At 39.6% G+C, this 27,123-nt stretch overlaps 1 protein-coding gene across 1 annotated transcript in view; it reads right to left on the bottom strand.

The window, feature by feature from the left end:
* The window catches only part of ZFAT (zinc finger and AT-hook domain containing), a 151,119-nt gene extending 124,847 nt beyond the window's left edge, over window positions 1-26,272 (bottom strand). Inside the window, exon 1 of the mRNA XM_072851843.1 lies at window positions 26,043-26,272. The gene's annotated coding sequence lies outside the window, so the exon portion shown is untranslated. The remainder of the gene's footprint in view (window positions 1-26,042) is intronic.
* Window positions 26,273-27,123: the final 851 nt, after the last annotated feature.

Genomic DNA, 27,123 nt, shown 5'->3' with positions numbered 1-27,123 from the left:
AGCATTTCTGCTGAATGCAGCTGTGCGTTCACAGCAAGGGAAGACGGCGCTTCACGGAAGCCAGTCCAAAGTCACCGAGGACTTTGATATATTGCTTTTAAGCAGTCAAAAAAAACACTCTGAGGAAAACCACAGGCAACGAATCCAGACCCCAAACACTAGTCTTCACAGGCACTCCACTTGCTGAGCAAGTGAGGACCTTTGTATTCCTCCCTAGCTTCCATCTCCAAAGGCAACTGCACATTGCACCTGCGTATACAGCATATGACAGACACCCAAAATTACTGGCTGTGTCTCCACAATTCCACTGCTGGCCTCTGGACCACCAACCTGGTTTTCATTCAGGTATTTTCCTCCACTTTGAAATTAGTGCACTGCAAAACATCAGAAACTGATCCATGACTTCTCAGAGTATAAGCAATAGTCACAGGCCTCACGAGATGGTTAACCTCACAGGATAACGAGATGGGGTAACTTGCTTGTTGATCACCAGGCTGATGTGTCAAATCTGCCTCTTCCATTCCCAAAATTCACTGTTAGAGTTTTGGTCCTGTGCTGCCTAATTCTGCATCAGTTGCTTCAACTCCTCCTCCCCACCAGCAGAACTGCACAGCTAGCATGCCAAATTCCCATCGTCCCTTCCCAGCAAATTGCAGAACTGTGAGCTCACCTGGAATCACAGCATAAATATGCAGTTGGACAACACTTTAAGAGACCCCACCTTCTTCAGCTGCAAACAACAGCCATGTTTGACACGTTAAGATGTTCAGTACTTTGTATTTCATGTATAGGAAAAAAAAAAGAGATCCTTGTATTTCAAACACTTGGCAAAAAAACCTCAAACAAAAATGCAGAGTGTATTTTTTTTTAATTTATTTATTTCCTGCAGTTACAAGCCACTTCAATTTGTTTTCATATGAAGACATGACAGCTGTGTTTGAATACATGTATTAGATACTAGTACAATATAAATTCCACAAGACTGGACTGACAAACTGCACACGAACTACGCTTATAAAAAAAACACTGTTATCTGGCATGTGGAAAGGCTAAGACAGCACTAACCAAAATGTCTACTAGATTAATTATGAGATAACATGTTTACTTTGATCAGAGAAGTTTGTTAACAGAGAACACTTCCTTTCTTCCAAGTCCAAATACTATATAGAACTAGGAAATGCTAAATATATACAGCAAAGAACACTTAGAAAACAACTACCGGCACCTTTTTTAAGAAATCAACATCTGTAGATTCTGCTTAAAAGTCCTTTTTATAAATATACCTACATGAATTATCAAGCCAAACAGACAATATTTAAAAAAACCTGATTTTAACTGAGATTGTATTAAGTATGCAATTGCTTTAAAAACAAATCTTTGTAGAGGTGCTAGCAATGAATTGGATCAATAAATAAGTTCACTACCTTCTATCACCACACGTGTTCCTACATCACCAGACAGAACACCCAGGTAACAGAAACAAAATAGTTATGGTGACGGGACCGTCACAGAATGGCTTGTCCTTGGTTCACATTTGGTCATTCACTGCCTGCTTGAAAATCCTTACCTTTCTAATGCTTATTATTCTAGCTTTCCCAGGACTACGAAATCCTAATAGTTGTAATTCTGATAAATTAAAGAGAAAATCTTTCACTTTTCTAAGTATTTGTATCTTTGAACATAATCTTCTTTTACAAAATCGCTATAACAAAGTTGAACAAAAAATACCTAGGTTTACTACAATATCAAATAAATTAAACAGTTTTTCTTTTAAGTGTTAGGGAATAAAAAGATAACATTTTGGGAGGGGGAAGAATGGAGAGCTAAAATAGCGCAAGAATATTTTCTTTCTTAGCAGCCGCAGAAGTTACTTGCACAGGCCATTGCTGTAAAAATAGAAGACTAGAGAGAAACAAAGGAGAAAAGAAATCCCAGACGAGATCCAGGAAACAGCATGCGCAGATCTCACTCGGAGAAAAGTGGAAAGTGCCGAAGCTTTTTTGCAGATAGCTGTTCCTGTTGACATGATTGTTTTAAGTCATTTTGACTTAAACTGAATCAGTGAAGAGTTAATTCTGAAGAAGTACTTTCAAAAGCTGTTATTTACATAAAGAATAAACCTCTGCAGTGCCATGGTGGGGGGTAGCACAAACCAAGATGACCATACCACAAACAAGTGTATACGCTATGCATTGTTAGCGCAAAAATACATCCTGTGTCATATTTTTTTAACCTTTATTTTGGCCTTGGGTTATATCCAGCTTACAAACAATAAGAGCACCACCCACTCATAAAGAGACTCAGAACGTGGAATTTCAGAAAAAACAACAAAAAAGCAAGGCATATCAGATAAAATGCCTGCTAAGTATTTGACAGCATTTATAATAATTTTTCCTAAGAGACATAAGTAACAGAAGCTACTAAAAAAGACAATTCATAAAACAAGTCTGGTTTATGGATAATTGTACAAGAAATGAACCACCGCTTGCTGTTATGTTCCAGTGAAGCATAATTCCGTAGCTCATACCACAAAGCAGCGAAGAACTCTGTTTTGAGTGTTACATATGCACCAGCTTTGTATCTCCATTGCAGACTAGATTTCAAGAAATCATACCTATGCTATCAATAACAATCAGATTAATTCATTTGAAGGCAATTCAACTGTGTCTATAGAAACAGTGTTAGAGAGATGCGCATATGTATTTATGACAGCTTTTCCTTCCGATGTTGTCCAAGAATAGCCAGGTGCAGCAAACATCTGACTGAAAGCTAGAACTGGTACAGCTTCCAGTCGGGGATGTTTACAGCAACAGACTACTATGCATCACTGCAACTGTCTAACAGCACAAAGCAGCCGGTCACCTTTAGAGGAGGGGAAATAAAAAAAGAAAAAAATTTAGGAAATGCTTTTGTAACATTCCAACCAGTTACTGTTCAGCTAATTCTGAAGAAAACCTTATTTTCACATTCAGTAACAAAAATACAGTTCTCAACTTACGTTAAATTAACAAAGTTTCTAAATGCAACATATTAAGCATTTGTATTCTAATTTTTAATATACATTTTAAGACCTCTTTAGGTTCAAATGTATTTATTTTTATCTTATATATCTTATATTTATAAATAAATATTTTATTTGTACATTTTAAATAAATATAAATAAAATAGACTTTTTTAAAAAAGATCCCTTGACTTTATTTCCCTATACCCTCATTTCTGGAGCTCGCAAAAATAAATGGACTTCCACTTTGGACATCCTATGAATTTTGCAGATAGCCATCCTTTCATCATTATTTATATTTTTAAATAAAGGTATATGCAAAATTAAAGACAGTAGCAAAACAAGCCATATTCATGATAAAGAAAGTATCAGAAACAGAAACTTGACAAAATTCTGAAGACATTTACTTTCAGCGTCAGAATCCTACCTGATCAGTTTAAAGCTCTATTACAACGAGTAATAAAAGAAAACCCAAACCCACTTCTCTTTGGGTAAGCATTAAAAGGAAAGGGACAGGGTGGGAGGGAAAACACCAACAGCCTCAGGATGGAAACATTTTACTTCCCATCTTCAACAAGTTACTACGAAAACTCCCACAAGACTGCATTCTGTTCTACAACAATCAATTTCCTCTAAGTTAAGAGAGCCTTTATAATATTAAAAATTAATATTTACAATGCCTAACACTTAAAGAGGAAATAATTTAAACCAAAGTAATTTATTAAGTGCATTGCACCACGTTAGTTGTTGCATATTCTCCTAACGCCCCGATTCCACACTGTCGTGCATAGAAGTAATCCAAAAGTCAAAATTCAAAGGACTCCTGTGGCGCTCCTGCTGTTGCTAAAGTCTCCCCCTTCTTTGCGATGGACATGGAGGGTCTGAAACTGCTATCAGCAGATTTTTTTTTTAACCATCCAATTCAGGCTTGATCATATTCACATAATATTTATATGCCTTCATTTTGTAGTTTATAGTGTAAAGTCTTCCTTTTACTAACAGAGCTGAAAGCAGATTGATATACTCCCGTTTAGCAGTCCTTATCCCTTCAGAAAGAAAAGAATTTTGCAAGTAAAAAGTTTTCTACTGCCAGATTATATGTAGACTTCAGCAATTTAAGGTTGCTTGTTCTGGGGGGTTCTGTTTAGGCCTCCACAGCAACTCATAAAAAAAGAAATTATGACAAGGAGTTTCAAAGTGAAGAAAATCTACAATATTTAAGATTTCTCAGTTACAGAAACCCAATCACATCCAGTTTTCAAATAAAGGTTTCCTCCTGAAACGTGAAAACTTGTCAGTAGTAAGTGAATTTCGCTATTACAGCAGTATGCCAAGATTAACGAGGAAGCTGCATGCAGTCACTATGGATACCATGCTGACCTTCATTATTTTTGAGAATAAATAGTTAAAAAGCCAGTGGTCATTTGCAACAAAGGCCTCTTCAGGCTGTTCCAAAACTAAAAATTCCTATTTTACATTGGAAGAAATAGGCTATTTCATGCAAAGGTAGGCTCATGGTATTTGACTAATCAGGCTGCTGAGCATTAAGTTGCAGTGAACCATTTCTTATACTGCTTTCCTTTAACACTTACTTCTTAAGGAATAAGGAAGGTTACTACAATGTCACCTGCCCAAAGAGAACAAACTGCCTGCAACCTCCTTTTGTTTAAACATGTAAATCATCATAAAATAGCCAATATACATGACAATGAAGTCTCTTGCTGCTTTATCAAACTCACCGTCAACTACAAATACACAGCATCTTACAAAGTGATTATATTTGTATAAAAGGCATTGAAATTGTCATTTCCAAATGTGGTGTTAAAAAAAAGGTAGAGGCATTACAGATCACTTTGTACACCTACACGCTTGAAAGACTGAACTTCTATAAAAGTTCAATCAAAACTGAAGCTGTATATTTATTACGAAGCATCTTCAGCTATTCTCCCAAACACTTTCTTTTTTTAAATGTAAGTAGACAGCATACTCCAGCTTTCATTAAAGGCACTGCCCTCTCATTTTCGTAGAGCTTAAAAGCACTGAAAACAAACAGGATTTATTCTAATGTCATCACAAACCAAAGAATATTGTTCTGTTAATGCCTTTAACTGATTTTGTTAAGAACAGCAATAAAGATATCACTCTTTGAAGTGTGAAATCCCCTCCTAACTCCACATGTAGGGAACATAAAGAACAATGCAAATCTTTAAGACTACATAAAGTCCTTTTGACACAGGAAATTTACCTATTTGTCATTTTCCAACAGCAATGTATGATCACCTGCCTAGGAACTGTTCTGCAGCTGTCAATACCCTGGAATAACAAAAAAGGTTTAATAGTAAAAAAAGGGACACCATTATGATACCTAAAGTTTGTGTTCATTCACAATTTCCAAATCAAAGCCATGAAGGCCACAGAGATTTACTGCAATTTTTCCAAGCCTCAAGCATTATTTTACCACTCACACTGAACTTTTACTGCACCTTACGTGACCACCTTGAGCAAAGAGTTCAACAAGATAGAAGGAAGGAGGGGAGGAAAGAGAAAGGAAGAAGGTGAGGAGGCAAGCCACCAAAGAGAGCTTCTTCCTTGTCTTCTCCCCACATCTTAAGACATCCTCACTCTACAACCAGCATGGTCACTGTAATTCATTGAATTTGAAGCCTCAGCGGTCACACAAAAATAGTTAAATGTAAACGGCGTCAAAGGAGTCTGTCTGTGCATGCATGCTCGTGTGTGTGCTTTGGAGTCAAGGTCTTGTCAATCAGTCCATCCATCAGTCAAAGCAGTTTAGCCACAGATGCCTGATGCAAGCAAAAAAGTGACTAGAACTGACAGAGGGGGACAGATGCTCACTTTTGCTATGATTTTTTTAGTCACGCATATTGACCAGAACAGAATTGAGAATTAAACATTAAATCCTAAATATAAGAGGGATTCTTGAACTGCACACAAATTTAAAAAATACTAAGAACTTCACAATGGAATTCAACAGCCAGCATTCACCAATTTTCTAGTAGTTAAATCTGGATTTTAAAATTCTATAGTATACTATAGTACAGTCTGTTTAAAGACTAAGGCTACATGAATTGATACGCTCTCAATATGCTCTTTTCTCCTTCCCCCCCAAACTCCTCAGTATAATTCTAGGCAAAAAAAATTAGTATAAATCCAAACATTTGGTTTTAATAGATTATTTCCCTTTTTACCTTATAGTCATGTAATTATACCAAACTATTTAAATGCGAACCCATTCCTCTGATACTGTAGTTAGGTACAGATTTTATATTGGAAGTCCCTTTTTTTTTTTCCTTTCTTTGGTGGGGGGAGGAGGGCCAGGGAGGGGCGAACAACTTCTTTCCACTAGACAGTTTATTTCTAAACTAAATAATCAAAGAAATTTATCCAACTCTGAAGTATAAGTGATTAAATTCTCACCATTTTTATATATTTTTAACTAGCCTTATAGTTCACAAGCATTTTTATTACACTTTTTCAGGGATCACAAAGAATAAATTAAGCTATTTGCCCTGGGTCAAACAGCATGTCTGAATCAGCATTACATTTTAAGAACTGTAGCTTGCAGCTTGTACGTAATCCAAATCACATCATCTCCAATAGCACTATGTCATGCAGTGATTCAGGTATGTGTTACTGCCTTGAATATTGATTGTATGTTGTAGTGAGCTTCTAACACCCCCCCCCCAGAGTTCACTGTAGCACTAGAAGTTGTTAATGCATCATGAATTATGATGAAGTAGGAAGCATACATAAGTAGTTTTAACACTGCATTTCCTGCGTATTCTCAGGAAAGCACACACTCTGCTTCTTTTGATCACTAATACATATGCAGTACAACTAGCAATTTTGGTACAAGAGGTAGAAGGATTTTTTAAATTGGGCCATGAATTCTAAAACAATGAAAGAGATTGAATCTAACATTACCAATCGTAAAGGAAGAGGGGAAAAAAAGTGTCTTGATATTTTAAAAATGTATGGGAAAGCAGGAAAGTAGAATGTTACTAACACAGCTGAAACCAAATTTAAGTGAGAGCTGGATGCATATGCCATACATAATCATTTCAGAAAAACAAACACCTAGAAGTTTGTGTTGTAAAAGAAGTTATCTGACAAAAGGAGACCTAAGGAGGACAAACTACAGAAAAAGGATGATGGTGTGAGCCAAAATAAAGTTCAGACTCAAAAGGGCCTCTGCCCAATTGCCCCACATCTGAGTCTGAACAAAGTTAGAACAAAATAATGAAATTAGTCTGCTATGGCTAAGAATGATGGCAGCAGTTAGACATCCCCCACCCCACCACCACAGTCTTGTATTCCTCAGGCTAAGCAACACAGCTCAGCCTGAAGAAACAGTGTTTATTTACAGAATACCATCTTGGCTCTCCATTAGGTGGAATAACATACCCAAGAAGTTATTCAGCCAAATTAAGTCTTTCAGGTAACGGGAAGTTCTGCAGTAATCGGTCATCTCCACAGTCACCACAGGGGGCAGGAAGTGGCTAATCCAAGATAATTTTACTTTAAAAATGAACTAAAACCAAAAATCCATCTACCACATTAAACTTATCATAATGAATTACCCTCATAAAAATCCCAACCAATAGGTTAACCTGCAAGCAAGAACAGAAAAAGGAAGAAAGAATATTAGCACCCTTACTTGTATTTATTTTCCTCAGAGCACAGACATTCAGCAGTTTATATTGCTACATGATATATAGCAACATGCGCTGCTATTTTCACTTTTTTAGGTTTTAAACTTTCCTAGCAGGATAGCTACATTGCACTGCATTGACCATAAGGGAAACCTGAACAACTAGAACTACAAACTTTGTAGAAACCTGAATACTCTGAACATATTAGGCCGGACTTCTCAAAGATTCGATCCCTTTCCTTATGTTCCCATAAATGTATTCCTTCTTCAAATTCATCAAGAAATTTTGATTATACAAACTCAATGGGTTTAACATATAACTCAATATTGCTGTCTGCAGTACAGTTCTAATTTCATAGTTTTCACTATTTACCTTTCTCTTTTGGTCACTCTTACAGGAAAGGTATTTTTGTCTCATTCCTGGTAAACAGCTACACAAAGTAGCTTGTTTAAATCTGGGGTAGATTCTTGGAGATACTTAATTAGAAACTATTAAAACAAATAACTTAAAATATTTTACAACTAGCTCTACATGACATGTCTCCATGTTATCTTGAAGAGTCTTCCAATTCCTAATTTGTGCCCATAGTCTGCCTTTTCTTCTTTCAAGATAACCAATATCTCTGGTCCAAGATGACAAAGCTGTCTGTAGAAAAATGAGCTCTTTCTTTTTAAAGGCATCTTTAAGTATAAGATTCAGAAGATCCTCTGATCTGAAAAATACAAAGAAAGTTCATACTACTGAATATACAATAACTGATCTGATCACTCTCTCAAAGAGAGTGGAAGACAGAAGCAGGAGGGCAAAAAGCCACCCTAACACTTGACAAGAAATAGAAACAAAGAATACATTTAATAGATGTTCTTTGCAGTAGTACAAGAAGAGCTCTACCCATAAAAAAATAACCTAAGTACAAATAATTCAGTCTTTACTATTTCCAGTACCAAGTTTCCTAAAATGTTGAAGCCATCCATGCCTGCTGACTCAAATATCGCCAAGCATGAATGGAAAAACCTCCCTAAAAAGATCGAGACCAAAAAAGCTACATAAATACGTCATTAGCTAGGCTAGGTTGTTGGTTTGGGGTTTTTTTTTTGAGTGGATATCAATTGAGTCTCATGTAGCAGACTCGAATCAATGACACATTTAGCACACTCCTTCACTTAATGACTTTTCATGCACATTTGCAATTCTAATTCTCTGGTGATATCAGCTGGCAACAATAGTTCTCTGTAACACTGTGATGGAAACAAGTTGAGAATTGCAAGGAGACATTCATACTGCAGAGTCCCTTTGCTTACCTTTGCTGAACAAGGACACATTTGGATAGTCTGCTTACATCAGCAGTCGAACAATTAAGTCTACACCATATTACTAGATTGCTGGAGAAGCTGGTAAGGGCCAGGGCACCCAGAGATCCACAGGGAATACAAGACAAACATCCCCATTTTAAAGATAATCCTGTGTGAACATATTCCAGTCCTTGCAAACATGACAAATCTTGGCATTCTCACACTTAATTTTGGTAAGCAGAGCCTGGAGATTGTTACTGCAGCCTGTAGACTTTGGTGAAAGTACAGTGTCACAAAAATGTATTTCCCCTGCTGTATAAAGTGAGCTCAACTCCTGCATGGCAATTAAATCCTGAAAGATATTAGACTGAAGTGATCTGTATACCAGTATCAATCCTAACCTTGCTCCCAGAGCATATACAATTTTTTTTTTTAATTACTTCAAAGAAAATAAGCTCAACCCAGCAAGCATGCAAGTCACGACCATCAGATAAGTGCATGGCACTTCGTTTTACAAAGCATCTTTGTCCTTATGCACAAGTCAAAAAAAAGTTAATTATTTGTTTTGCAATAATACCCAAGAGACTCATTCTTGTAAGTACACATATATAGCCTGCTTCCACAAAGGAAACAGTCCACACAAGAACAGCACGCAGTCATGGCATCCACTTCAGGATCAACAATTTCAAAAACAAAACAAAAACCATACAACAACAACAAAAAAAATACAAAACACCTTTCAACTACTCTCAGAACAATTATCTGTATTTAAAATGTAGATTTCACCAAGTTCTTTCCAGAAAATAATATTCACGATTTACTGACAGTAATTGGAAAAAAAAAAAACCAAAATGTGCTGGCTAAACAGTTAATCTTGAAAACATTACTCCATATTCTCAAATCAATCTTACATAGGATCTGACAAATATACTTAGAAAATTACTACTTTCATACCCTTTCTCTCAAACACCATTTCCTCTAGAATCAAGCCACCTCCTTCAATAATTTATAACACAACAAGAATTAAAATAGACTTTCCTAGTCTGTAAATATGCCAGGAGTATATCTGACAAATTTGAGTCATGCTTCCCTACTTGGAGCAATGTAACATTTAACATTTAGTTACTAGACTACGATAAGAGGAGGCATTCAATTTTTTTTTAAGACAGAAGTGACTTCTAGCAGGAAATCTTTTTCTACATAATGAAAATAATCTTTGATTTTCATACTGGCTGTTAAAAATTTTTGCTTACCAACTACCAAATGCATTAGTCATCTTTTGCTGTATTCTATACAGAATTACCAGTATCATCTAGAAAAAAGTGTCATGGCATTCACAGAATGTTCCTGACAAGCACAAAAACCACCATACTCATGACTGAGAAAGTCAAGAGAGGAGGTACGGAGTACCACCAACTTCTAGAAGGCACATGGAACACACCCATTTGGAATTAATTTTTCAAAAATGTGGACAAAAAGAAAATCATGAACAGTTAAAGATTTATCAAAGGCAGAATGTACTCAACCAGCCTCACATGAAGAGCTGAGAGGCTACTTTCATCAAAGTTGAATGGCGCATGTAACATACTTTGACTTTAGCATGGCTTTCAACACAGTCTCCCACCACAGTCTCACCTGGGAGCTGAAGAAGCCTGAGCTCAACAAACAGAAGGGAAGCTGAGCTGGAAAACTGGCTGGATCTCTGGCTCACGCGGCTGCAACCAACAGCTGAACATCCAGACGCAAGCTGGCAAGGGAGGACCCCTGGGGACAACACAGGGCTCCAAACACACTCGTCAGCAACCAGGAAGACGATGCAGAGTGCACCCTCAGCAAACGAGCGGGTGATAGTAAAGTGGAGGTGGGCAGAGAAGAAGATGGCGCTGACACAGTGAATGGCAGCGCTCCTACCAACAGACACAGACCATGATAAACCCGAGGACAAGGCCAAGAGAAACCTCCTCATCAGATTCAAGAAGGAAAAGCGCAAAGCTCTGCGCCCAGGGCAGAACCACCCCATGCATCAGCACAGGCTGGGGAGGGCTGGCTGAGTAACAGTCCTCCTGGAGAGGGCCCAGGTGTCGGGGCAGAAGCCAGGTGAAACAGGAGCCAACATCTCACTGCAGAGAAGAGAAACCGCAGAGAGGACTGCAGGTAAGGGATGTTAGCCCTTCTCTGCCTGCCACTGGCAAGGACACTCTGCAGGCACCAGGTGCTCAGGTGAGGACCCCCACTTCAAGGAGGATGCTGAGGAACCAAGGAGGGTCCAGCCCTGGGCTACCAAGGTGGTCAAGGGCCTCAAGGGCATCGCCCACAGAGAGAGGCTGAGGGAGATGGGCCTGTTTTCTCTGCAAAAAAAAGGCTAGGGACCATCTAAGAGCTGCCTACAGCTACCAAGATGGGAAGTATAAAGTCAGTCAAGCCTAATGCTTTCTCAGCACTGGCAGATAGGATAAGAAAGAGAAACAGCCACAAAAGCCAGCATGGAAAATTCCGGTTGGGCATGATGACAAATTTTTTCACTAGGAGGCTGGTGAAGCCCAGGAACAGGCTTCCCAGAGAGGCAGTGGATTCTCTGTCCCTGGGGGTTTTCATGGCTTCATAGGACAAAGCCACGGCTGACCCCACCAAGTGCTGGTTAGAGCCCTGCTTTGAAGAAATGGTTGGACCAGAGACCTCCAGAAGTCTCTTCTGACCATTCTACTTGCAACTCCATGATCTCATTAATTCCTGTGATATGCTTCCAGCAACTATAGCCTTGTTTATATAATTATCCTCAGCCATGATGAAGTCAATAAGTCTTTGGAAAAAGAATTATCCATGACATCAGTACAGACTTTGCTATAAACAGACAGGTGTTATCAATAGACTGCAGTGCTAGCAGCTCCAACAGTTCTGAAATCACAAATATTTAATGTTCTTAATCAGCTGGTGCCAAGTATTTTAAAAAAATAAAACTACAGCGAAAATAGAAACTGAATACTTAAGCCTACTGAATTTAAATATCCTGCCAAACACTATCCCATGGTCACCTTTGTAGATCACTTGTAATGTTCTTCCAGAAAAAACCCTTCAAGATTATAATTTTATGCCAGTATCTTTAAGAACAGGCAATATGAAAGATATTTTCACTTGGCTTGCTTGTAGAAGCTCCCTCAACTTTGAAAAAGGCAGTGGAATGTTTCCCACAAGACAATTTTGACCACAAAATTTTTAAAATGTCACTCTTAAGCAATACACAAGGATACCTTACATTTAAAGACAGACTACAGATTTTAAGTCTATTTTTCCCTAGCAAGTCTTGATTTTGTTTCCTCCTATTATTAAATATAGCTTTTCAAATCATAATAAACTAAATACAGAAGATTGACAGTATGACCCATCAAACTGTTATTTTGTCACACTACAAATGCAGAGCTTTAGTGATAATCAGAATTAAACCAATTACAGTAAACAAACAGTTTGGGAATAACTTAGGACTAGAAGGACTGGTTCCTACAGCTCACTTCTAAAACCTTAGGATTAAGCAACAATTCAATACAATAGACAAAACAGCTTGGTGAAGACAAAACCTGACATTATAATCCTGCTTTTTGGGTACTTTTGGTCTAGTGAACCTTGAATTATCTCATGCTGTCACTGAGTTTCAAAATAAGAAAGAAAGGTACTCAATTTAATCAATAAGACTAGTAGCTAAAATGAACTCTCTCTTCCTTGCATTGACTGCTGGTTTTCACACCTTTTGGTGAACTAACTAATATATTGCATTAATCTAAAAAAACCCATCCCTAGGCCCACATTAGTGGGTAGTGTACTGCAAGAGGAGGAGATCTGCAAAACAAAACCATTCATGCTGAAGACAATATTCAAACTACACATATTCCAGGGGATCTCATTTCAGAATTAGCTCTAGTACTATCTATGGTCTCAATAGCCTTAAACCAAATGCATTAGTCAAGTCCAGAAGCACACCTTTCAATTTTGTTTCATCCAAAAGAAGTCGATTTGCACGTTCCACAAGAACTACAGAACAGTAATTGGAGACCATCAGAACAGTCAGGTCAAAATTGCATTCCTGATTCCAATTAAAACACGAATGTAGTTCACTACATGACCTTTCAACTGTTGTGCAAGTTGAATCAGTTTAGCGAGATGTCCACTGAGTGCAAAGTCAAGTAAATGGCAGGAGAAGCACATACAGTAGGAAAGCCTTTCTGAAGCTTTAAGCCATTAGATAATTCAGTAATACAAATTAGAATAATATCCCAATGCAGTTTCATTTGGCAGCAAATTTTCTAAAAGAGTTGGAAATTTACAGGTCTATTCTGGGGTTCACAGTGTCAAGAAATATCCTAAAGCTGCATTGCCAAATGCTATCCAGTACGAGCTACTTTTACTGTTTGGAGTGCCCTGCTCTGAGCAGGATTTAGAACAAGTTTTGTAGGATCTGCTACAAATTATCCCTATATTCAGTCTTGGTGCAGTACTCTGTCAAAGAAAATTATTCAGGATTCTTCATCTTCCTCTCCGAAACCTACCAACTAAAAAAAATAAATCTATTTCTTAGGGGAAAAAACAGAATCAGCAGCAAAGAATGACATTATCCAGCCTATAGTGATAGGCATTCTGGAGATAATAACGGACAGTTATTCCAAAGTTAATCCTGAAGCAATTTTTATTAGCTGCATTTTAACTCACAGAACCTAAACACTTACATTTTATGCATGCCTGCAAAATACAGAGTAATGCATGAATGCAACGATTACATGCAGCTGAGATCTTTTTCACACCTCAAATAGAAAACAACTGCACAGTAAGAACATCATTTATTGCAATTTAATATTGCTTTATAGTTATCTTAATGAGGGTGGCTGTTGCACAATGACTATTCCAAAAACATGAAGAGAATACTCACGCCACAGAGCCTGACTACTGGTGCACTTTCAGGATGGTTTAAATTGAACACAGTAAGGACACTATCGCAGAAGAGTAGTCCTGCTCTGTCTTCCAGCTGAGGGATTCCTGCTTCCTCCACTGTTACAGGTATTTTATAATTTCATTATGCAAGCTGCAAACTAATCCGGGGGGGGGGGGGCGGGGGGGGAGAAAAAAAGAAAAAAGATCAGTTTTCTGCTACAGCAGGTAGCTGATCTCAATTACTGGATGGCAGTACAATCCCTAGCACCGACAAGACTGCCCGTTTTGGTGGCAATATAGTGTCAAATCAATATAGGTGAATTCTTTAACCACGACAGGAACCTTTCCCCACCACCGCCCAGAAAAAGATAGCAATACTTAAGACCTCTAGTATCAACGTTTTGAGTGGGGAACAGTAATGTGAAAGAGCTGTATATCTCAAAGACACAGTAAACAACAACAAAAAAAAGAGAATTTGGAAAAATCATGCTCCCTTAAAGGTAGTATCAACATTATAACCATTTAGATGTGGCTTCAATACTTCCATGCCTTGCAACAGGAAACTGACATTTGGAAAAAAAAAAACAACCAACCAAAAACACAGTAGAGGAACACCAAGGTGCCTTTCACTCTCTGCATCAAAGCACACCCCAACTGCAAGTCTGAAAACTGTCCTTCAGCATTTTTTGTTAACACTGCATGTTAACATGGAGCTGTTCCCACAGACTTCTATGCCAAACAGAGTCCGCAGACTCCACCTCCACGAAAATCAACTGAGCAGGACTTACATGGCAATCACTTTTTCTAAATGCTCGGGGGAGTTAGAAGCCTGTCTTACATTACCAATGCTCCATCTGCTGGTATGCGGACAGTACAGATTAGTCCAGAAAGCATCTTGACCTTGGAGAGGCAAAGACAAACCAAAAGAATGCAAAAATAAACAAAAAATGTTTCCAAGTAGTCAGAAGCATCTAAAGCACCTAAGGCAAAACCTCCCCTGAAGAACTTGGCTGTATAATACATTTCTGAATACTAATATTCCTGAAAAATATTTGTGAAAACCTCTAACCAAGGATGTGGTTCAATCCTCCTTCTGTGGCTGGCTGGCTACTAACACATTAACATTAGTTACTTCATTAGGTCAAGGGTACAGCTCTGCAGAAAAGTTTGCATGAGAGATGCAAGCCAAGGCCAAAAGTAGAGCTCCCACACAAAAACATCAAGCCTGGAGTTTCTACATTATAAATTTTATTTTATCAGGATTTTTAAGTGAACTTTACTAGTGCCCAAAATAAAATCTCATTAAAGCCAGGCATCTCCCCAAAACAAATGAGCTAAAAAAAAAATTAAAGCTGCCCACCTCATTTTACCACATTTACATATGAAAATAATGTGTTTACAAAAATTAAAAAATAAGCAAATGCGTGGCTCTTCACTCAGTTCATAAAACCAGATGATGCTCCCTGAAAGAGGCTTGAAGAGCAAGGATACTACAGTCCTTAAGACTTATTTCACCTGTTTAAAGAGCTGAAAGGTATCTTCATTCAGCTTTCCACAAGGGCTATCATCTGTTTCAAATGCTTTTTTAGAAGCCAAAGGAACCAGGATAGGTAACTGAAGAAAACTCTCAGGGTGTTGGGAGATTGACTCAACTTGTAAATCAGCTATTTTCCTCAACCTCTTCCATGTTGTCTACCTGCAAGTGTGGGACATGTTACTGAAAGCCCTTTTTACAGACACCCACTACTTCTGTTCTTTATCTGAGTGACCAACTGCAAATTCTCAGTCAGTTTTGCAGAACTGTGGTATCTCAAGCAGAGGTCAGTGGAGTCCATATTAGCTCAACAGAAATGTTGTAAAAACATCAAGAAATTCCTCTAAGGAATCAATTCAATTTTAAAAAAAAAAATCCATTTCATGTGCAGTTTGTAATCTTCTTCCCATGTGACGAATTAATATGTAACTGGTACTAGAGTAGTAAGCATCAGCCAGAGCATTTCTAGAACAAATATGGTCTGTAAAAATAGTTAAATAAAAGTTAACCTGTACAATGGGACCAATGAGGGTACACTTAAGGAAATGCTGCAAATACAGGCTTCCAGTCATTGTATAAAATAAACTTAAGCACCAACAACAGACCAAAACTCACTGTCCTTCCACAAAGCCACAAAAAGTCAGCTACCTTAGGCTCCACTTAAATGCAAGAAAGACAGTATCCCAGTTGGCAGTATTTGTCAAGCTCAATACACAAACGAAATCTCACATTTAACCTTTCAAATTCCAACTTAACTACAATACTATTTAAAAGTAGAACTCCTCAAATGAATTATATTCTCCAACTTAAAGCAGCAGCTTAAAAGACAGGAAACAGAGTTATCAATAACCTATACACCACAGTGCTTCAGTCTCCAATGATCTGAAAGTCCTACCTGTAAAAGATTAACGAGACAGCTAAAATAACTTCTTGATTCTACAGGGGATGAAGGAATTACTAAAGCAGACAGCCACATAGTTCAAATTAACAGCATATTATAAACTGTCTAAACTATTAAGGAAAATTCTGCAATAGTAGATTTGTAGTGTACCAGTAAATTGACAGAAAACCAGTATTTACCTTTTCATTTAAAGCAGGTGACTTAGGAAGACATTCCCCTTTTCACAAAAAGAAAAATAATTAATAATTAACAGTCTTTGAGAATTGCAGCAGAGGTTTGGTTTTATTGGCATGCCTGGTATTCTTAGGAGAAATTTAAAAGTAATACTACATATAACAGCAATTCAAGCTGTGTAAATAAAGGTCTTGTTTCTTAATTTATATATAAGCAAGAAGTCAGATATCCTTAACTGCAACAATAAAGAACTTCGCACTGAAATTTGTGTTGTGTAAGAAAGAGCAACAAATAAACCAGTACTTCTCCCTGATATTGTAGTATGCAACTTCACATTAAAATATAGAATCACAGCTTCAATCATTTTTTTAGAACCAAGGAATGTTTGAGTACACAGATTAATTTTCTTTTCCTGAGATTTTACTGCTTCTAGTTAATATTTGGCATAACCTGACTTTTAACTGAACCACCAGCTTAGCAGTTCCTGATCCAACTAGCATGTTTATCAAGACCAGTCATTTAGCCACCATATTCAAAGTGAAAAAACTCATTGTAATAGGCTTTTGAACTCAAAGCAGTCATACAGGCTGCAATCAAATGAAAAATACAAGACAAGATAATCATGCCTAATCACATAATATCTGAGGATATCAACTACTACATTTATTTTGTAATTAATAATATTAAAAGCATTGGATCAGATGTGGCAACTCATTTTTCAAGTTACAGAGCGACTGAAAAAAAAAATCAGAGGAGAGGGAAGAGTCAAAATAGGCAGATGTGTATTTTAAGCAAAGAAAATATCACAAGTTTTCTTGTTAAAGAATCTGTCTTATATCACAGCTGATTCAAGTTTTTAACATGGCAAGCTCTGTTTAGTGTTACAGTTTTCTTTTCTGCTATGAAGGCTACAGATACAGCATATAAATCTTCATAAAGCTCTAGAAGTCACCTTAACTTTCCTTGATATTTCCTTGAAGTACTCCCTTGATATATTCAGAACAGATGAGGGACAGGTTGCAGAAGAACTAGCTTCCCTGATACCAGAACATTCCCAATGTTCCAGTGACCTGAAAGTGCCTGATCCTGTGAGCAGACGGCTTAGTTATCCCACAGCAAAGGGCCATGTGAAAATGAAGATGTCCTTGACCTACAGGGAGATCAGAGAGTTTGGGTCATAGAACCACCATCAAGAAAAACATTTTTGAAAACACTGCCTTTGTCTTATTGACATAAAGCATACACCTGTCAAACTAATATTAAAAATTAGTTAGCTGTAGTATTTCTTATCTTAACCTAATTTGATGGGAAAAGTGTGTTTACTTATCCTTCTAGAAGTGAGTGCAATATCGATTTCTCTTAAGTTAAAGTTTTACTGGTTAAGTTTACTGAACAATAATTTAAGATAAGCAAAACTCAGAAAGAAGTAGGTTGAGGGGCAATAATGAGAAAGAATATTTATTTACAAGCATGATCTGTATATAATCAGATCATTTAGTTACAAAGTTTATCAGCAGCACTAATAATATCTCACATGGTCTCTACAAAAAGCTAAAGATACTCTCAGAAAACAGCAGGTTAGCAACACACATTACACTAAGCGTACGAGTGTGTTGTAAGAATGTGTGTTAAAATCATGATGCATATCAAATACGGACCAGTCAGCCAGCAGAATGAATATGGATAAAAAGAAAAAGCAACAGCCTTTAAGCACAAAGTTGCCCAACTCCAGGAAGAGCCACAAACAACACATGGCTTTTGCACCCCCAGCGAGAGCGCTAGTAAGGATGAGGCAAAAGAAAGGAAGGTGTGATGGAAAACTCACAGCAATTTTAACGTTACTTACTTCATCAAAGCTAACACTGATGCAAGACTATTGCTATGAGTACTGACTCTCCAGGTTCAACAGCTGAGACATGCCTTAGAAATTCTAGGCAACAGCAGCTAAAGAGCTAGACAGGTCACCACGTGCTTAAACCAGAACAGAGTTTTCAGTCTGTTCTACTTTTACCCTTTTGTTTCCAATTTCTATCTTACTAAATAACTCTGCCCTCTGTTTTACTATTCTGTTTGCCTGGTACTGAGGATATGGGGAAAGGAGAGAGTTTGGTGAAGGTTAAAAAAAGAAAAAAAATACTCTGTGCCAGCAGCTCCAAGCAGTCTGTACCCTGGGATATATGCTTAGGAAGCTCATGCGCTAAGGAGCATTTTCTGCCAAGCTGCGGAGGGTCAGAAGGGCATCTTCTGTTGCCAAGCATCAGCTTTGGGAAATAGTACTTTCCAGAAGGTATAATTTGAGCCTTTTCTGTAGGTTATCAACAGTACACAACATACCTCACCACTCACCCAAAACTGCGAACTCAGACTGTGATTTCTGCATATAAAAGTACTCAGCTACCGCACTGAACACTCCAAACGATGAACTGAGCAGTTTAAGATAACACATTAGAAAAGAGCTCAGTCTTCAGCAACATTTAGAAACACTTTCAACATCAGAAGAATGACAACCCTGCATTTGGCTGAACCATGCTGTATCTGCAGAGAAAACAATGACGTGAATTAAGAAAGTCCTCTGAGGCTCATATGGCATTTTGATTTATTATACTCATGATAAGCCTCCAACATTCATTCTCCATACAGCTCCGACACAGCAGAAAATTTGTTTTGGACTAACTTATTTTATCTCTATATTCTTTACATAAAATGTCCACATTCTTAAAAACTCCACTAATACCACTTTGATATTGAAACATCATGTTGATTCAGTGTGAAACATAAGAATTAAACAGCCTTTGAGTAGTTTAGCTTCCTCATTCCCATAGGATTCAACACGCCCTCAGACATGAAACAATCTTACCTAGGGCACTTCTTGTGAATATTTTAAACTTCTTTCCTTTATCTTTCTAACCTTCATTTCTGCAGAAATATAGACCTAACTCCCCTCAACCTTCTTGTGTTGTTAAAACTTTACTGGTCATGTTCAGACTGAGGCATCCTAAGATGACAGTATACAAGGACCAAACTGATATTACTAAAGGGTAACTTCAGGCATAGAAAACGTATCTGTACTAGATAAATTTTAAACTGCAAGGTGGGTTGTGCTTCTTCTCATTAAGTGCCAGCTCAGACAAAGCAATGCCTCTTTACTGGGGAGCAGGGCATTCTCCAGTTAGAGCAGTTCACTGCTGTTTTAACTTATGGAACTCCCTAAAAAAGAAAAAAGCAGGAACATTTTGAAACAAATATAAACAGGAAAGACCAAGATTGCTATTGAATTGACAGAGTTACTGATAGGCTGATCAACGGGATCTAAATACACTCACATACATAAGGTGTATGCCTTATTATTATTATAAATTTACATTATAACCTTTTTGAAGCTAGAATCAGTGGGGAAGGATTTTTTCCATTTCTGGATTTTTTATTTTTTGTATAATCCTTAGCATTGTGCTAGGTGTTAGGAGATCAATCACAGTACAACCATCCCTTTGTTCTTCTTTACCTTCATCACTGCAATGGTGCCTCCAAGCAACAATCTGGAAAAGATCACCGAGCCAGGCAACAAACAGTTAGGCTAGACAGCTACCCAAAAAGTTTTCAAACAAACTCGATAAAATAAATTATGTAAACAAATTATCACACATCTTGCTACTTTCTAGACCATTTCAGGAAAAATAAAAATCTATCGTCACACAGCACATCCATATTATCAAGGCTCTAAGATTTCAGATTATTTTAATATTATTCCATGTTATACATGCCAAAGACCTGAATAAACTTGCAGGTGAAGTCTACAAAACTGAATAGATTTTTTTTAAGGTTTCCCAGTCCAGATAGTTCTGAAAGCACTGACCTTTGTACTCATCCCAGAAGTTCCCTCTGACAATGGCAGGCATGCTTTCACCATTATATATGCTTCCACCGACAAGATTTTTACCTCTCTGTTCCATAGATCACAACAGGAAAAATCCCTATCACTTTAAACCAAAAATGCAAACAGCATACTCACTTGCACAGTCTATTCAGCTTGTTCTCAATCTGATTATTCACCTGTTTCGTACTGACTACCATCTGCCCACTCCTCCTCCTGTCTGTCTCTGACACAGACTTTGTGCCATCTCATAAACCTCCTCCCCTCCCCCCCCCCCCCCCGCCTTTTTAGCACCTTCCTGCACACTTCTTCCAGGTCACTGATACATACGGTGAATAAACTTAATTGCAAGATTGCTCCCTGGGGCTCCCCAGTCATTACATTTCAAATCTACTCCAATGGAGAGAAGGTATTGCCACGTAACACTTAAAAAACCCTGTATACTTATTTCCTGTCTGTAAATAGATTTATATACATAAAATATGTATGCAGATAAATTATACATATTAAATATGTATATAAATCTATTTACATACCTATTTAAGACAGGAAATAGATTCAAGACCAACTCAGCCACTACTCACGCTTATTTTCCCATTTAAACTGCAGCATGAGTGCTAATCACCAGTAGATATGTACAAGAGTAAGCATGCAGGTATTTTTATTTTAGGCAAACAACCCACTGCTTCACAGAACTTGACAGTTGTCTCCATTAATTCTATGGCTGTTATAGCCAAATCTTATCATGTGTTGAAAAGGACACTGGGATTAATTATGTAGTTCCAATCTGGCCCTTTTATTAGTATCAGGAATGTTCGTTTTCTAAGTTGTACATGACAGTCACTTAAAACTCCATCTGGCTTTTTTGATTTGCACCAGGAACTTCTGTGCTAAGGGTTCATGAATATATTAACTGAACTGATTTTATTTTCTTTTCTTTAGGAGAGGAAAAAAAAAAGTTTAACAAAATGCTTAAGTACGAACAAAGCTGTAAATGCCTGTTAGCATTCGGAAATTTAGGAAGTAACAAAGAAAGATTCCATGCTTCTTTACACAAGGAGGGTTTGTTTAAAAAAAAAAAAAGAAAAATAAATCCAAAAGAGCCTTCACTTTATTTTATCTGCCACTGACCTTTAGACCTGACACCCACTGCATCCTGTGGGAAACTTTTTCCAAGAGCCAACTTTCTTATAAATATTTTAGCAGATTTAAGCATCCAGACTACATTTTATTTGCCTACATCTACAGAACAAAAAGGCTATTGAATAATGACAACATATATGTGGACTTTCATATTCACATAAATATCTGTAAAGCAATAAAATATAATGTAATGGAATCCTGAATCTGCTACATGCAGGTGCTTTTGAAGTAATTTTTTTTTTTTTACACAAAGTTTACTCTTACAGCTGCTACATCTCTAAAATGCATACAACTGCATTGCTGTCCATTTTCCTGTATATGGTACTAAAACAGATTTGCATATCCTCCAAAAATAACAAAAGCACTAGAAAGCCCATGCATTCCTAGATTTGTGTGATAAAAGCAATAGTGATAATTCAATTCCCTACTCAAAATGAAAATTCAAGTCCCTTTTAGATGTTTTGCCAAGAAATTTCCTTAAACTCTGCAAGAACAGCTCACTTACAGGAATTTGTTTAGCTTTTAAGTGTCAAAGCATTGCACCTGTTCCTTTTCAGATAACCAGTCTCCTTGTCAAGTCTTATATTCCCCTTGTTAAGTCTTATATTCCCTTTGTTTCTCCATTACAATAAGAGATTGTTTTGTGCAGTACGGAACAGATCACTTGTGGAAAGTCACAGGAAAGATTTCTTCGTTACTTCCACGGGCCTTCCACATCAGCACTCCTCTCCAGGTGCGCTTCTCCATGTCAACCCTCCTTCCCTTCCATATGTGGTTCCACTGCAGAGCTATAGGTCTTGTACAGTCACATACATGACCGCACTACATCAGTGCTCATAAGGAAACTTTCCAGCTGTTCAAAACAAGCCATGGAGCCAGACAAGGACAAGCACGTTCACCCAGACAGGTAAGCAGGAATTTGGCTCCCTCATGCTGCTAGGGCACTAACAAAACAGACTAGAGTATATTTAAGAAACACTTTTCCTTTTTTTAAACTGAAACATTAGATACGGTTCAAAGAAGGTGCCCGATTTACTTAAACTATAAACATTGCACTACTGCAGGATTTTATGCCAGCAAGTTTCAGCTAGATTTAGCAAGCAGAAAAACAGAAGGAATGTTTGGTTTTGAAAGCTTATAATGGAGGGTTTGCTTCTATTTCACCCATCAAGTGACAGTATCTTCATTATGTATGACTAAATGCTAACTACAAGAACAAGTTTAAAGCATCAGTATCTGAAGGCACAATTCCTCTTCCAAGACCTTGTGACAGGAAGTGCACAGTAATAGTATATAAAAGCCTCTATTTTCCAGTCTTAATATTATCGAAGCTTCTGTTGAAACTTCAGTCCTTTGGTTTTTATGGTTGTTTTATCACCAGCCATCACAATTGCATTAGTGGTCCATCTATGTACGATGCAGATCGAGGCTTGTCCAGTAAAACCTCTCTCTCACGATTATCTCCATAACCACATTACTTCACGGCGGTTACAGTTCCCATTACCAAAAGGAGCAGGAGGATGAGCTGTGTCTCACTCCGAGTTACTCCTCTGATGTCTCCTAGGAGGACAGTATTATGCTCCTGGCACAGATCTCTTCGGCATGCTTGTAAGAAATTTGCATGTAGACATTTGAGACAACAAGCAGTCAGTAACTATTCTGCTCTCAAAACCTACAGTAAGATAACGCCAATGAATTTTCATGCATGAGAACAGCAGGACAGGATGTACAGTGCAAGCTTACATAAGACACAAGGCACTGCTGGGAACCAACAGAAGCGAATAGCATAAATGGCTCAGAAAAATGCTGATGTCACTCGTATACGTTTGGGTTGCACTGGCTTTCCGTATGCCAAGTTTCTCTGATCCTAAAACTGGCCTTTCCAGCTGTTTGTAAAATCTCATAGTTTTCTCTGTTTTACTGAGATCTTGAAAAAGAACTTGTTTTCAAAAACCTGTGTTTCTTCCTAATATCAAGATGAGCGATAAAAAATAAAATCCAAGAAGACTCTAGATTTACCGTAGCACTTATAAGCAAGAATCTAAAGAAAAACAGAAAATGTAATGGAGAACTGGAAAAAGCATGTAATTATGTACATAAATACTTGCTCTTAATACTTACTGAAAAAATAGTTCAAGCACAACTTATCTGTGTTAAAATATGACCTCTGCAAACCTACTAAGGTCAATGAGACTTAGAGTAGTTACTCAGTGAGCCCTGCTTGCATAAATTAAAGACGCCTAAGGGTAGCTATGAAACCGGGTATTTGATTTTTCCAGGGCACCTACATATTATGAATTAACAATGAATTGCCATTTTACCAGAGAAGCTTACAGTTTTGTTAAGGGGAGAAAAAACAAAACAAAACAAACAAACCTCCCCCCCTCCAAAAAAACCCAACTGTGTTGTGCTTACCTCCTCCTCAACACATAAAAGTTTCCCTATTTAATGTTAAAACAGATTATGGAAATTTCATATTACCATGAGTAGCCAAGTGAGAAACTATAGATCAAGTTACTTTTAAAAACCCCCTAAGATATTAGTCAAATAGTGCTTCCTCCTGGTGTATCCTTCTACAATGGATTAAAAAAAAAAAAGGAGACAAGTAATCTAGCTGCACAAGTTAGCATAAAGCAAAACTGTAAAGAGGGAATACTTAGCTGACTCAGGTCAGTATTCACAGCAGCAACTTCCAGCTCTGTGCTTGACTGCTTTCACCTGTTATTGCAGTGGCTGCACACCACTTCAGAGCAGTGTGTGAACCATGACAGGTTAACTCCTTCACAGTTCTACGGTTCCTGTATTGAAGTTTTTGCCTATGGCATACTTAAGGCATTTGAGTTTCTATGGAGAGCTTCATATAAGGTGAGAGGGGAAAATACTGTCCCTAAAACTGAACTACTCAGTTTATCTTCCATTACACATGTAAGGAACTTAACTGTCACTCCATTTAGTATTTTCTTGCAAATACAGAGGCGCCCTGAGATAGCATCAAGTTAATGCAAATACCCAACCCTGGCAAGTACAACTAAATAGCATCACAATAAGTTACAAACCAATGCCAGAAGTAATTTCTTCATCCTATCAAGTATACCAGAATACCTCTTCCAGTTCCCTACCAAAACACCATATAGCTCAGAGATGCCAGCTATCAGAGATAATCAGCCACATTAGAAATTCCACCGTTTCCTTAGCAGTGGAAGAGGACACCAGCTTTGTTCTAGGCAAACAGGAGAAAAAAAACCCACAAACTATTTGCACTGTGGAACAGCAGCTCTTTGAAAACATATTAAAGCACACTCTTCACAAAAATATGAAGTGTAAGATGACTACACAGCGCAGATCATGCAATATCACAGGTTATTATACGTCTTTTAAGCAAGCGCCACTTTCCATCGACGTGTAGCTACTACAGGAAAATTCTGCAAGCAAAACACTTGCATCCTGGCTACAGCCTGTATGCTACTATAGCAGAAATAATATCACTATCTACCTGTTATTGCTACGGCAGATAAGCATTTCACAGTCATTAGTATATTTATTCACAGGATATTTCTGGAAAGCATCACTATTCCTGATTCATAAGCAAACAGAGGACTGATGCAGAGAGACTGATGCAAGGTCACAGAGTAAGTCTGTCGTAAAGTAAGAAACTTCACCTGGTTTCTTTCTGTTAGTGAGTCATTGCTGCTCCTCTAAATTATTCTTTGAGCATGAAGAGACAACAGACTGCCTGTGGCATTCAAACTCTACATGCTAATAGCAGCTTCACTCCAGGGTTTTCTGAAAAAATTCACGCCCAAGGGCCTTGTTCTATACTATCACAGAATCCTACTTCAGCACTGGGCTGCTGTGGGAAAAAAAGGGATGTACATATATATATTATTAGGAAGTCTGCCTTGTTTATGATTCAGCTCTCTCACTGAAGAAAAAAACCCAGTCCTTGAATAGTTTTACTCCCTCATGCTACAGACCACCGGGCAAGGGCAAAGTGCAGGGAGGAAGGGACAGTCAACTCGGGAGACAAGTTATGCAAAGCTGGGGGCCGGGGCGGGGGCAGAAGTCCCTACAGCCCACTAAAAGAAAAATACAAAAAAAAAAAAAAAAAAGCCCGACTTCTGTTCCCAGGTCAACGGGGTCAAATCGCGGTGTGTGGGGGGAGCACAATCCCCAAGGGCTGCACGGTGGGAAAGGGACCCCTGGCCCGGGGGTGAATGGGGGGGGCACGGTGAAGGGTGCGGGGCTCCTCTCCCTGCCCACAAGAACCCCTGCCCGCAAAGTGCGACGGGGCGGGGGGCCCCTGCACAGCCTCACCCACACCGCCGGGTGACGGGAGGCTGCCAACTCCCGCCCCCCAACCCCCCGCCCAGGGCACCCCTCGCCCCTCGGCGCAGCGAGAGCGCTCCGCCGCCCCCGTCCCACCGCCCCAGGGCCTCCTCCCCGCGCCCCGCTCGCCGCCCGAGGCCGCGGCCTGCCCCCCGCCCCAGCCCGCCTCCACGGCGGGGCGGCCCCGCGGGGGCTCCGCTCGCCCGTTACCTGTGAGGGGAGGCGGCGGGGGGCGGCCGGCTCCACCGCGGGGACCGCCGGGGCTGCCTCGCCGGGGCTGCCTCGCGGGGCTGCCTCGCCCGGCCCGCCCACGGCCCCCCGATGGCGGCCGCCGCCCTCGCTCGGCCGGCGGGTCCCGCGGAGCCGCCCGGGCCGGGCCGGCTCGGCCTGGGTTCGGGCTGGGCCCCGGCCCCGGCCCGGCGGCGGCCGCCTCTCTCCTCGCCTTTAGTTTGACCTTTTCCGTGTCTCCGCTCCCTGTCCCCGACACACTTTGACGTCACTCCCATGGCAACCAATCCCCGCCCCCTTCCACCTCGCGCGCGCGCTGCCCGCCCCCACCCCCCCAACCCCCCTCACTTCTGCCCGGACGCACGCACGCACGCAGGCAAGCGCGCGCGCACGCGCCGCCGGGGGAGGCGGGGCCGCCTCCCTCGCGGCCAATGAGCGCGGGCCGGGGCGCTTTCACCCCGCCCCCCGGCGGCGCGCGGCCTCAGCGTGCCGGGTGCGCGGGGCGCGCAGGGTGCGCAAAGTGCGCAAAGTGCGCGTCGCCTATGGGGCGCGGGGTGCGTACGGTGCATGGCTTGCACTGAGAGCGTGGTGTGCGTGGCGTGTGGGGTGCACGGTGTGCATCGCCCGTATGGCGTATGGGGGGCAGAGAGTGCACGGAGTGCATGGGGTGTGTATGGTGTATATGGTGTATATGGTGCATGATGCGCAGAGCACCGTGGTCTGTAGGGACCACACTGTGCGTTGTATGTACGCGTGGTGAACTGTGCATGTCGTTCACGTTGTACCGTGTGCTGTGTTGCGGCCACCGCCAGCATGCAGTTCACCGCTTCCGCACCGCAAGCGCTAGAAATATTTGTCGGCAATGTAGGCGGGAGGGTTGGTGGTGGAGCACGCGGGAGAGCACGTTGGAGGGAAAACAAAAGTTCTTGGCGAGGGAGATGGTGCAGAGGTAGAGGGATGTGGAGCAGGAGCGGGAGGAATGCTGCACATGGCTGCTGTGGAGTAAAGGCCTCTCATCCTTCAGGGGAAGGATGGGGGTGAAAGAGGGAGGACACGCTCTTTC

This window comes from Ciconia boyciana, chromosome 2 (genome assembly GCF_034638445.1).
Source record: "Ciconia boyciana chromosome 2, ASM3463844v1, whole genome shotgun sequence".
Taxonomy (NCBI): Eukaryota; Metazoa; Chordata; class Aves; order Ciconiiformes; family Ciconiidae; genus Ciconia; species Ciconia boyciana.
Note: the sequence above shows the minus strand (reverse complement) of the source record. Positions and strands in the feature narration are given on the sequence as shown.